A 13,320-nucleotide genomic window follows, 5' to 3' on the forward strand; every position below is an offset into this window, starting at 1 on the left:
TTTCAACTTTCCCTCACGGTACTTGTTCGCTATCGGTCTCGTGGTCATATTTAGCCTTAGATGGAGTTTACCACCCGCTTAGGGCTGCACTCTCAAGCAACCCGACTCTGAGGAGATCCCTCCCGCGATCGACGGCGGTCGCTACGGGCCTGGCACCCTCTATGGGCTGTGGCCCCGTTCAAGAAGGACTTGGACGCGCCGGACGATCTCGGGATAACGGAACCTCCCTAACACCACATTTCCCGGCGCCCGGTATCGGCCGCGGGATTCGGTGCTGGGCTCTTCCCTGTTCGCTCGCAGCTACTGAGGGAATCCTAATTAGTTTCTTTTCCTCCGCTTATTAATATGCTTAAATTCGGCGGGTAGTCTCACCTGCTCTGAGGTCGATCGATAAAATCATTATATATATATATATATATATATATATATATATAAATATATATATAAAACGTAGACGTGAATTTCGAAACGGTTCAGCGTTTATATTTAAAACCGCTATATCCACCACTCGTTACGCGGCCGCAAACGATCAGACGTCGGACACCTTTTCTTCTTATCGAGAAAATAACGGACACGACGATCGTCAATTTTGCGCGGACCTGCGACATACGCGGGCGGTTTTAATTACGCTCGTCTCTCGCGCTTTTAAGCGAGCGCGACGCGACGAACCGGTGCGTCGAAAATCGACGTCGTTCGCAAACTCGGTCGCGTTCCTTAGAACGCGGCCGGAGTTTCGCTTTCGCGTTTTAAAACGTCGCGAGACCGGGTAGGAGAGAGATCGCGCGCTAAGCGCGAACGTGCTGTTGCTCCTCACTCCTTCCCGCGCTACACGTCCAACTCGCTCCGACGTTTCTCGCGCCTCGCGGGCGAAAAAACCGAGCAGTCTTTAAATTGGATACGACCCTCAGCCAGGAGTGGTCCGGGAACAGAATCCGAGGACCGCAATGTGCGTTCGAAATGTCGATGTTCATGTGTCCTGCAGTTCACAAGTTGACGCGCAATTAGCTGCGTTCTTCATCGACCCACGAGCCAAGTGATCCACCGTTTAGGGTAATCTTTTTTCGATCGGTTTAACGCTTTTCGTCTCCGAAAAAGAGTCGTCGGCGTTGTTATCGACACATACATTTTTTTTACGGAAGGCGAGGTATATACCTTTCGACGTAAAAAAAAAAAAAAAGTTCGATTTCGGGCCGGTCTATCCGACGGAACACTTCGCCGCGCGCCCTTTGTTCTTTATTATTCAGACGGTAGGCGCGCGCGCGTTCGCGTTCGGACGACCCGCGCCGGTTTAAAGTTTATATACACACCTCCTCGCGGGTCGCGGGTGGGTGTAAGTACTTTTCGGTGCTCCGGGCGAATATCGTTTGACACCTTGTCGACGGCGAGCGCGAAACTAGGTTTCGCGCTTCGAGTTCCGTCTAGGTACCCGGAATTTTGTCGGCGCTCCTCCTACTCCTACTCCTCTCTCCCCTTTTTTACGGTGGTCGAGTGGTCGTCGTAGTCGTCGAATTTAATCGCGGCCGACTTAAAGATCGACGCGAGATATTTTCGACCGAGCGTCAGCGACAAAAATTCGTTCGACTAAATAAAGACAAACTGTGTAATTTTTATTATCACTTTAATGATCCTTCCGCAGGTTCACCTACGGAAACCTTGTTACGACTTTTACTTCCTCTAAATGATCAAGTTTGGTCAACTTCCCGGACACATCGACGACGCCGAAACGCCATCGGCGTATCGGTCCGAAGACCTCACTAAATCATTCAATCGGTAGTAGCGACGGGCGGTGTGTACAAAGGGCAGGGACGTAATCAACGCGAGCTTATGACTCGCGCTTACTGGGAATTCCTCGTTCATGGGGAACAATTGCAAGCCCCAATCCCTAGCACGAAGGAGGTTCAGCGGGTTACCCGGGCCTCTCGGCCAGGGAGGACACGCTGATTCCTTCAGTGTAGCGCGCGTGCGGCCCAGAACATCTAAGGGCATCACAGACCTGTTATTGCTCAATCTCGTGCGGCTAGAAGCCGCCTGTCCCTCTAAGAAGAATTGTTTGTACGCAGACAGTAAAAACCGCGCGCGACAACGGGGCGAACCCCGAGCCGGCCGGCCTTTGAGATGTCTAAATACGCCTAGTTAGCAGGCTAGAGTCTCGTTCGTTATCGGAATTAACCAGACAAATCGCTCCACCAACTAAGAACGGCCATGCACCACCACCCACCGAATCAAGAAAGAGCTCTCAATCTGTCAATCCTTCCGGTGTCCGGGCCTGGTGAGGTTTCCCGTGTTGAGTCAAATTAAGCCGCAGGCTCCACTCCTGGTGGTGCCCTTCCGTCAATTCCTTTAAGTTTCAGCTTTGCAACCATACTTCCCCCGGAACCCAAAAGCTTTGGTTTCCCGGAAGCTGCCCGCCGAGTCATCGGAGGAACGTCGGCGGATCGCTAGCTGGCATAGTTTACAGTTAGAACTAGGGCGGTATCTGATCGCCTTCGAACCTCTAACTTTCGTTCTTGATCAATGAAAACGTTTTTGGCAAATGCTTTCGCTTCTGTCCGTCTTGCGACGATCCAAGAATTTCACCTCTAACGTCGCAATACGAATGCCCCCATCCGTTCCTATTAATCATTACCTCGGGGTTCCGAAAACCAACAAAATAGAACCGAGGTCCTATTCCATTATTCCATGCACACAGTATTCAGGCGAAGTTTTAGCCTGCTTTAAGCACTCTAATTTGTTCAAAGTAAACGTGCCGGCCCACCTCGACACTCAATGAAGAGCACCGCGGCAGGATTGAGTTGGACCGCCCGCGTGAACGGGCTAAGTCCACCGGCAGGACGTCTCGCGGCACGCCAGTTAACACCGCGGACGATGAACCGGCGGCGCGAGACACAAATTCGACTACGAGCTTTTTAACCGCAACAACTTTAATATACGCTATTGGAGCTGGAATTACCGCGGCTGCTGGCACCAGACTTGCCCTCCAATTGATCCTCGTTAAAGGGTTTAGAGTGTACTCATTCCGATTACGGGGCCTCGGATGAGTCCCGTATCGTTATTTTTCGTCACTACCTCCCCGTGCCGGGAGTGGGTAATTTGCGCGCCTGCTGCCCTCCTTGGATATGGTAGCCGTTTCTCAGGCTCCCTCTCCGGAATCGAACCCTGATTCCCCGTTACCCGTTACGACCATGGTAGGCGCAGAACCTACCATCGACAGTTGATAAGGCAGACATTTGAAAGATGCGTCGCCGGTGCGAGACCGTGCGATCAGCGTAAAGTTATTCAGAGTCACCAAGTTGAACGATGTCGGGCGCGAACCCGCCACCGATTGGTTTTGATCTAATAAAAGCACTCCTTCCGTCTCCGGTCGGACCTCTGTTTGCATGTATTAGCTCTAGAATTACCACAGTTATCCAAGTAATTGTGGGTACGATCTAAGGAACCATAACTGATTTAATGAGCCTTTCGCGGTTTCACCTCGAATTCGCGTATACGGATCGCCTTTGTATGCGGACCGGCTCCATATATATAGACCGCCTTCGTATATGGATCGCCTTGCTATACGCTTCCGTATAGGGATCGCCTCCATATACAGAACGCCTTTATATACGGACCGCCATTATATACGGACCGTCTCTAAATACAGACCGCGTTCGTATACGGACCGCCTCCATATACGGACCGCCTCCATATACAGACCGCCTCCATATACAGATCGCCTCTGTGTACGGACCGCCTCCATATACAGACCGCCTCCATATACGGACCGCCTACATATACAGACCGCCTCCGTATATAGACCCCCTCCATATACAGACCGCCTCCATATACGGACCGCCTCCATATACAGACCGCCTCCATATACGGACCGCCTCCATATACAGACCGCCTCCGTATACGAACCGCCTCCATATATAGACCGCCTCCATATACAGACCGCCTACATATACAGACCGCCTCCGTATATAGACCCCCTCCATATACAGACCGCCTCCATATACGGACCGCCTCCATATACAGACCGCCTCCATATACAGACCGCCTACATATACAAACCGCCTCCATATACAGACCGCCTACATATACAGACCGCCTCCATATACAGATCGCCTCCATATACAGATCGCCTCGGTATACGGACCGCCTCCATATACGGACCGCCTCCATATACAGACCGCCTCCATATACGGACCGCCTCCATACACAGACCGCCTCCATATACAGATCGCCTCTGTATACGGACCGCCTGAAGAGGGCTTCCTATTAAAACGAAACGTCGGACACAATTCTAAATCATTGCATCGTCTTCAGCGAACCTCAAAACCCCGGGAACCACCTTCAAATTCCAATTATTACGAATTAGTGCCCTGAAGATGGCTTCCTGCGAAAACGAAACGTCGGACAAAATTTAAAATCATTGCATCGTCTTCAGCGAACCTCAAAACCCCCGGAACCACCTTCAAATTCCTATTATTACGAATTAGTGCTCTTAAGATGGTTTCCTGCGAAAACGAAACGTCGGACACAATTTTAAATCATTGCATCGTCTTCAGCGCACCTTAAAATCCCCGGAACCACCTTCAAATTACAATTATTACAAATTAGTGCTCTGAAGATGCCTTTCTATTAAAACGAAACGTCGGACACAATTTTAAATAATTGCATCGTCTTCAGCGCACCTCAAAACCCCCATAACCGCCTTCGATACCGTTATCATTCATGACGTCATTCCAAGGAATATCTATAATGAAAGGAGCCTCCCACGACATGCACGGACCAATAGGATCAAAGATTAGGAAAATTACACGTATAATCATCGGACCAATCACAGTAAAGCATTCAAATAGATCTCATAGCCTGCTTCTGAATTAGAAACATTCTTTTCACAATATTAACAATTCTATTTTTTTTTTTTAATACTTACGTAACTCCGAGAGGATTGAAATTTTTTTTGAAGTTGAAGGTTAATAAAGTCTATTCGCAGCCACTATAAAATCCCCCCCCCCACCCCCCATTTTTAGTTAATATTTTCGATTTATTCTTTCAATGTTTGTCATAATTTTCTTTAGAAATTTAGATTTTTAATTTTTTAAAATACTTACGTTGCTCCGAGAAGTTTGAAATTTTTATCAAGGATGGAGGTCAATGGGGTCTATTCACAAATACTATAAAACTCCCCTCACCCCCCACCGTTTAATTAATATTAATTATTGTTTAGAAATTTACAGCCTTATGCATAAATCGCTTTCGACGGCAAACGGTGTAACTTGTGGGAATGTTTTTGGTATCGTTGGATAGAGGAAGAACCAAGGTACTTAACATGTAAATTTCGATTTTTTAAAATAATAAGTAAATAAGATATAAAACGTTAAAAATTGATCATTAATTTTTAAGTCAATTTTTCCATTTAAAATAAGATTTTAAGGTTATTTCTCAAACTATATGAATCCGAGAAAGTTGAAATTTTTACAAAAGATACACACTAATGAGGTCTATTCGTAGATACTACAACGTCCCCCTCGTAACCCCCCATTTTCGGTTATAATTTGCATTTTATATTTTCGTATTTATCATGTTTCCCTTCAAAAATTTAAGATTTTTAATTTTTAAAAATATCTATGTTTCTCCCAGAAAATTGAAATTTTTATCAGAGTTAGAGGTCAATGTGGTCTATTCGCAAATACCATAACGTCTGTCCCCCGCCCTCCCCATCATTAATTAATAATCTCAAATTATAATTTTCATGGATATCGTGATACTCTTCAAAAATTCACATTTTTATTTTTTTTAAATACCTGCATTACTTCGAAGGGATTGATTTTTTTTTAAAGATGGAGGTCAATGAGATCTATGAATAAAAATTATAAAGTCCTCTTCAGCTCTCACCATTTAAATATAAATAATAATTAATACAATTTTTGAAAAAAATGCAGTCTCCAACATAAAGCATTCCCGACAAAAAGCTATAGAACCTGTGTAAGATCTTTTAGTATCATTAAATAGAGAAAAGACCAAAGTATATAATAAATAGGTTTTTAAGTTCCTAGAATCATAAATAACGGAAATATAAAACATTTTTTGAAAATAATCCGTTTTTTTTGTTAATATTTCATCCCCCGAAAGGACTAAGAAAGTTATAATTAAACAATTGACTATTTTTTTTGAATACCCCCCCGACCACCTATCTTCGTGCCAAATTTGAGCCGGATCGGTTAATATCGACCTCGATCCAAATTTTCATGAGTGTGTTTGGTCGTGATTTTGTCCAAAAATTTATGTTTTTGATTTTTTAAAATACCTACGTCGGTCCGAGGAGATTAAAATCTTATCAAAAGATGGAGGTCGATGAGGTCTATCCGTAGATACCATAAAGTCCCCCCCAGCCCCCTCCATTTAATTGCAATTAAGCATTTTTTAAAAATTTGCAAACTCCCACAAAAGCCGCTCCCGACGGCAAACGACACGACTTGGATAAAACTTTTTGATATCATCGGATAGAGGAAAGACCAAGGTATATAACGTATAAATTTCAAATTCTCAAAATTGTAAATAAGCGAGATATTAAACTTTGAAAATCGACCATCGATTTTCGGGCCGATTTTTGAGCCCGAAATGCGATTTCGAGGTGATTTCTCAAAACTGGATAAAATTTTGCATAGGGGGGTTTTCGGGGACGAGAAATTCGAATTTGTAATTATTTTTGGAAAAAAACCATAAATTATCGATGATTTATCAATATAACCCATTTTCCCGTATACCCTGCATTTATAATGTTTTTTTAATTTTTTCAAATACTTACGTTGTTCCGAGAAGGTTAAAATTCCTATAAAAAATAGAGGTTAATGAGATCTATCCACAGATACCATAAAATTCCCCCCAGCCCCCTCCGTTTAAATATAATTAATTATTCAATATAAATTTATAACCCCATGAAAAAACCGTTCCTGACGACAAACGGTATAACTTGTGGGAATCATTTTAGGATTTTTTTATAGAGAAAGAACCAAAGTATTTAAAACATAAATTTCAAGTTCTCAAAATTATAAACAAATAAGATATAAAACATTCAAAATTGATTATTGATTTTTAAGCCGATTTTTCCATTTAAACTGAAATTTTTAGGTTATTTCTCAACCCATATGAATCCGAGAAAGTTGAAATTTTTACGAAAGATACACACTAATGAGGTCTATTCGCAGATACTATAACGTCCCCCCGCAACCCCCCATTTTCGGTTAATATTTGCATTTTATATTTTCGTATTTATCATGTTTCTCTTCAAAAATTTTAGATTTTTAATTTTTAAAAATATCTATGTTTCTCCCAGAAGGTTGAAATTTTTATCAGTTAGAGGTCAATGAGGTCTATTCGCAAATACCATAACGTCCGTCTCCCGCCCTCCCCATCATTAATTAATATTCTCAGATTATAATTTTCATGGATATCGTGATACTCCTCAAAAATTCCCATTTTTATTTTTTTTAAATACCTGCATTACTTCGAAAAAATTGATTTTTTTTTTAAAGATGGAGGCCAATGAGATCTATAAATAAAAATTATAAAGTCCTCCTCAGCTCTCACCATTTAAATATAAATAATAATTAATACAATTTTTGAAAAAAATGCAGTCTCCAACAAAAAGCATTCCCGACCAAAAACCATACAACTTGTGTAAGATCTTTTAGTATCATTAAATAGAGAAAACACCAAAGTTTATAATGTATAGGTTTTTAAATTCCTAGAGTCATAAATAACGGAAATATAAAACATATTTTGAAAAAATTCCGTTTTTTTTGTTAATATTTCGTCCCCCGGAAGGACTAAGAAAGTTATAATTAAACAACTGACTATTTTTTTTGAATACCCCCCCGACCCCCTATCTTCGTGCCAAATTTGAGCCGGATCGGTTAACATCTACCTCGATCCAAATTTTCATGAGTGTTTGGTCGTGAATTTGTCCAAAAATTTATGTTTTTGGTTTTTTAAAATACCTACGTCGCTCCGAGAAGATTGAAATTTTATTATTATTATGATTAGAAGCAAACTATTTTATCGGAGTACGTGTGATGGTGCGAAAACAGAGTTACGCAACCCGCGCATGATTTAACGTAGGAAATAATTTAAGGACATCCGGTATATTTTTAAAAAATTAAATTTAAAATTATAAAGCCAGAGATGCAAAAACATTAGCAAATTTAAATCGAAATACTCATTTACCGCGGGGAACAATATCGCGACGTCCTGTATACAATTTAAATTGAAAGAAGGAAATAAAAATAACGAAAACGAAAGTATCGTTGACTCAAAAGGAGCGATATAATAACGAAACACATAGAACCAATGTAAAGAAAGTGGGACAACCTGTATGTGATTAAAAGCAAACTACCTTATCGGAGTACGTGTGATGGTGTAAAAACAGAGTTACGCAACCCGCGCATGATTTTAGTTAGGAAATAATTTAAGGACATCCGGTATATTTTTAAAAAACTAAATTTAAAATTATGAAGCCAGAAATGCAAAAACATTAGCAAATTTAAATCGAAATATTCATTTACCGCGGGGAACGATATCGCGACGTCCTGTATAAAATTTAAATTCAAAGAAGGAAATAAAAATAACGAAAACGAAAGTATCGTTGACTCAAAAGAAGCGATATAATAACGTAACACATGGAACCAATATAAAAAAAATGGGACAACCTGTATGTGATTAAAAGCAAACTACCTTATCGGAGTACGTGTGATGGTGTAAAAACAGAGTTACGCAACCCGCGCATGATTTTAGTTAGGAAATAATTTAAGGACATCCGGTATATTTTTAAAAAACTAAATTTAAAATTATGAAGCCAGAAATGCAAAAACATTAGCAAATTTAAATCGAAATACTCATTTACCACGGGGAACAATATCGCGACGTCCTGTATACAATTTAAATTCAAAGAAGGAAATAAAAATAACGAAAACGAAAGTATCGTTGACTCAAAAGAAGCGATATAATAACGAAACACATAGAACCAATGTAAAGAAAATGGGACAACCTGTATGTGATTAAAACCAAACTACGTTATCGGAGTACGTGTGATGGTGTAAAAACAGAGTTACGCAACCCGCGCATGATTTAACGTAGGAAATAATTTAAGGACATCCGGTATATTTTTAAAAAACTAAATTTAAAATTATAAAGCCAGAGATGCAAAAAAACATTAGCAAATTTAAATCGAAATACTCATTTAACACGGGGAACAATATCGCGACGTCCTGTATACAATTTAAATTCAAAGAAGGAAATAAAAATAACGAAAACGAAAGTATCGTTGACTCAAAAGAAGCGATATAATAACGAAACACATAGAACCAATGTAAAGAAAATGGGACAACCTGTATGTGATCAAAAGCAAACTACGTTATCGGAGTACGTGTGATGGTGTGAAAACAGAGTTACGCAACCCGCGTATGATTTTACGTAGGAAATAATTTAAGGACATCCGGTATATTTTTAAAATTTTTGAATATGACGCTAGAGATGTAAAAACCAATGCAAAGAAAAAAAATACTAAAATATATTAGCGAGAGATAGTCGCAACTCGAAAACTTTTTCTTCATGTCCGGGTAGGAGCACATAGCAATAGAATTATATTTAATTACCTTAAAAAAAGAAAATCAATCACAATTAACTTTCTCGGGTGCACTTTTAAAACAAACTAAATAAATGCAAATCTCGATGAAGATCATCCCACCTACATTGTCACCCCCACCAATTATTTAATATTTCGCGCCTAGGATAACGATCGCTAAGATCGTCGAACGTTGCCACGTTGAGCGCAAAACGTAGTTATTAAAAATGATGCGAGTTAATTTTTGTTTTTACCAATTATGAGAATCGTCGAAATCTATCTGGAAACACTTTCAACTGCATCCCGTCTCTTTTCGTTGAATTGAAATTGATCTTTTTTCAATAAAAATCGATATAAATCACAATGCAGGGATGCTTCTGGCAACAGTGTCACCCCATCCACTTTTATAACGCTTTTCTGTCCGTCGATCGTAAATCATTTTTTCGCGGGTAAAATAACGGCTGTTAGAGAATCGTCGGACGTTGCCATATTTAAGAGATGCAAAAATCACGAAAATAATTCGATAAATCGATGATCGATTTTAAAAAGGGAAAAATGAAAGCCTACCTCGCTTTAAAATTTCAAACTTGAATGGATAGGAGGAACGTCGGAAGCCTACCAGGCTATAGTGTTTACGAAACCGCACTACTCTACGCGAATTATGTTGAGCTCGGTACGAAAATTCGCTTATTTTTCGCCTCCGACGCACCCTTACCGAGATACGGCCCTTTTTCGAATTTTTTTTTTCGATTTTAAAATGGCCATAACTCCAAAACGGTTCGTTTTTTGGGAAAACGGAGCCATTTTTTGCCCCAAAGGGGTCGGTTTACCACCCGATTTTACGGGAATCCGGTATCTGTTTTCCCATTTTCTTGATTTTGGTACCCCCGCCGGCATCGTATAGAGTATTGCGAGCCTACCTCGATTTAAAATTTAAAACTTGAATGGATAGGAGGAACGTCGGAAACCTACCAGGCTATAGTGTTTACGAAACCGCACCACTCTACGCGCGTTGTGATAAACTCGGTACGAAAATTCGCTTATTTTTCGCCTCCGACGCACCGTTTCCGAGATACGGCCCTTTTTCGAATTTTTTTTTTCGATTTTAAAATGGCCATAACTCCAAAACGGTTCGTTTTTTGGGAAAACGGAGCCATTTTTTGCCCCAAAGGGGTCGGTTTACCACCCGATTTTACGGGAATCCGGTATCTGTTTTCCCATTTTCTTGATTTTGGTACCCCCGCCGGCATCGTATAGAGTATTGCGAGCCTACCTCGATTTAAAATTTAAAACTTGAATGGATAGGAGGAACGTCGGAAACCTACCAGGCTATAGTGTTTACGAAACCGCACCACTCTACGCGCGTTATGGTAAACTCGGTACGAAAATTCGCTTATTTTTCGCCTCCGACGCACCGTTACCGAGATACGGCCCTTTTTCGAATTTTTTTTTTCGATTTTAAAATCGCTATATCTTGAAAATGGTTCGTCCAATCAAAAAAAGGACGAAATTTTCGCCCCAAAGGGGTCGCTTCTCGCCCCCGTTTACCCTTAGAAGGCATCTTCTCCGATTTTTTTTTTTTCAAAAATTACAAAATTCGAGGGGGTAAAATTTGGAGGGGGGGGGTTGAGACTTTGTCAGTCGATTCCCCACGCCGAGTCGGCCGGTCCGCCTAGTCAATGACGCCGAGGCCGGTACGAAAATTCGCTTATTTTTCGCCTCCGACGCACCGTTTCCGAGATACGGCCCTTTTTCGAAAATTTTTCGAAAATGTCGAAATCTCGAAAACTGCTCGTCGGATCGAAAAACGCACGAAATTTTCGCCCCAAAGGGGTCGCTTCTCACCCCCCTTTACCCTTAGAAGGCATCTTCTCCGATTTTTTTTTTTCAAAAATTACAAAATTCGAGGGGGTAAAATTTGGAGGGGGGGGGTTGAGACTTTGTCAGTCGATTCCCCACGCCGAGTCGGCCGGTCCGCCTAGTCAATGACGCCGAGGCCGGTACGAAAATTCGCTTATTTTTCGCCTCCGACGCACCGTTTTCGAGATACGACGATTTGAAAATTTTGAAAATTTTTCCAAAAAACCGCCGTATCTCGGAAACGGTTCGTCGTAGCGAGAAACGGAGAGAATTTCCGCCCCAAAGGGGACGGTTTCCGACCCCGCTTTACCCGGATCCGACATCGTTTCCGCCATTTTCCGGAAAAAAGTTCTTTCGGGGGCGGTAACTCCGCCCCCCGAGGTCGGGGGCGGTTCCGTTCGCGGCGCCGAAATCGCGGCCGCCCCCTCCGCCGACCCGCCAAGTTTCATCCCGATCGAACCGGCCGTTCCCGAGATACATCGCGAGCCGGCAACGTTTAGAGTCAATTCCCGCATAACAAGCGGCGCGCGAAGCGCGGTCGCTTGTTATGCGGGGACTAGGGCGGTATCTGATCGCCTTCGAACCTCTAACTTTCGTTCTTGATCAATGAAAACGTTTTTGGCAAATGCTTTCGCTTCTGTCCGTCTTGCGACGATCCAAGAATTTCACCTCTAACGTCGCAATACGAATGCCCCCATCCGTTCCTATTAATCATTACCTCGGGGTTCCGAAAACCAACAAAATAGAACCGAGGTCCTATTCCATTATTCCATGCACACAGTATTCAGGCGAAGTTTTAGCCTGCTTTAAGCACTCTAATTTGTTCAAAGTAAACGTGCCGGCCCACCTCGACACTCAATGAAGAGCACCGCGGCAGGATTGAGTTGGACCGCCCGCGTGAACGGGCTAAGTCCACCGGCAGGACGTCTCGCGGCACGCCAGTTAACACCGCGGACGATGAACCGGCGGCGCGAGACACAAATTCGACTACGAGCTTTTTAACCGCAACAACTTTAATATACGCTATTGGAGCTGGAATTACCGCGGCTGCTGGCACCAGACTTGCCCTCCAATTGATCCTCGTTAAAGGGTTTAGAGTGTACTCATTCCGATTACGGGGCCTCGGATGAGTCCCGTATCGTTATTTTTCGTCACTACCTCCCCGTGCCGGGAGTGGGTAATTTGCGCGCCTGCTGCCCTCCTTGGATATGGTAGCCGTTTCTCAGGCTCCCTCTCCGGAATCGAACCCTGATTCCCCGTTACCCGTTACGACCATGGTAGGCGCAGAACCTACCATCGACAGTTGATAAGGCAGACATTTGAAAGATGCGTCGCCGGTGCGAGACCGTGCGATCAGCGTAAAGTTATTCAGAGTCACCAAGTTGAACGATGTCGGGCGCGAACCCGCCACCGATTGGTTTTGATCTAATAAAAGCACTCCTTCCGTCTCCGGTCGGACCTCTGTTTGCATGTATTAGCTCTAGAATTACCACAGTTATCCAAGTAATTGTGGGTACGATCTAAGGAACCATAACTGATTTAATGAGCCTTTCGCGGTTTCACCTCGAATTCGCGTATACGGATCGCCTTTGTATGCGGACCGGCTCCATATATATAGACCGCCTTCGTATATGGATCGCCTTGCTATACGCTTCCGTATAGGGATCGCCTCCATATACAGAACGCCTTTATATACGGACCGCCATTATATACGGACCGTCTCTAAATACAGACCGCGTTCGTATACGGACCGCCTCCATATACGGACCGCCTCCATATACAGACCGCCTCCATATACAGATCGCCTCTGTGTACGGACCGCCTCCATATACAGACCGCCTCCATATACGGAC

The 13,320-nt window shown here is 42.7% G+C and overlaps 1 non-coding gene and 2 pseudogenes across 1 annotated transcript; all 3 read right to left on the bottom strand.

Moving 5' to 3' along the window:
* The window catches only part of LOC132697656 (large subunit ribosomal RNA), an 8,095-nt pseudogene extending 7,709 nt beyond the window's left edge, over positions 1-386 (bottom strand).
* A 512-nt stretch (positions 387-898) lies between these two features.
* On the bottom strand, positions 899-1,053 carry LOC132697657 (5.8S ribosomal RNA). Its single transcript, XR_009618279.1, has one exon. It is a non-coding gene; the product is annotated as a 5.8S ribosomal RNA (ribosomal RNA).
* A 566-nt stretch (positions 1,054-1,619) lies between these two features.
* LOC132697660 (small subunit ribosomal RNA) lies at positions 1,620-3,549 on the bottom strand (annotated as a pseudogene).
* Between the last annotated feature and the right edge of the window lie 9,771 nt (positions 3,550-13,320).

The sequence above is a fragment of the Cylas formicarius genome, unplaced genomic scaffold, assembly GCF_029955315.1.
Source record: "Cylas formicarius isolate icCylForm1 unplaced genomic scaffold, icCylForm1.1 PGA_scaffold_27__1_contigs__length_107038, whole genome shotgun sequence".
Taxonomy (NCBI): domain Eukaryota; kingdom Metazoa; phylum Arthropoda; class Insecta; order Coleoptera; family Brentidae; genus Cylas; species Cylas formicarius.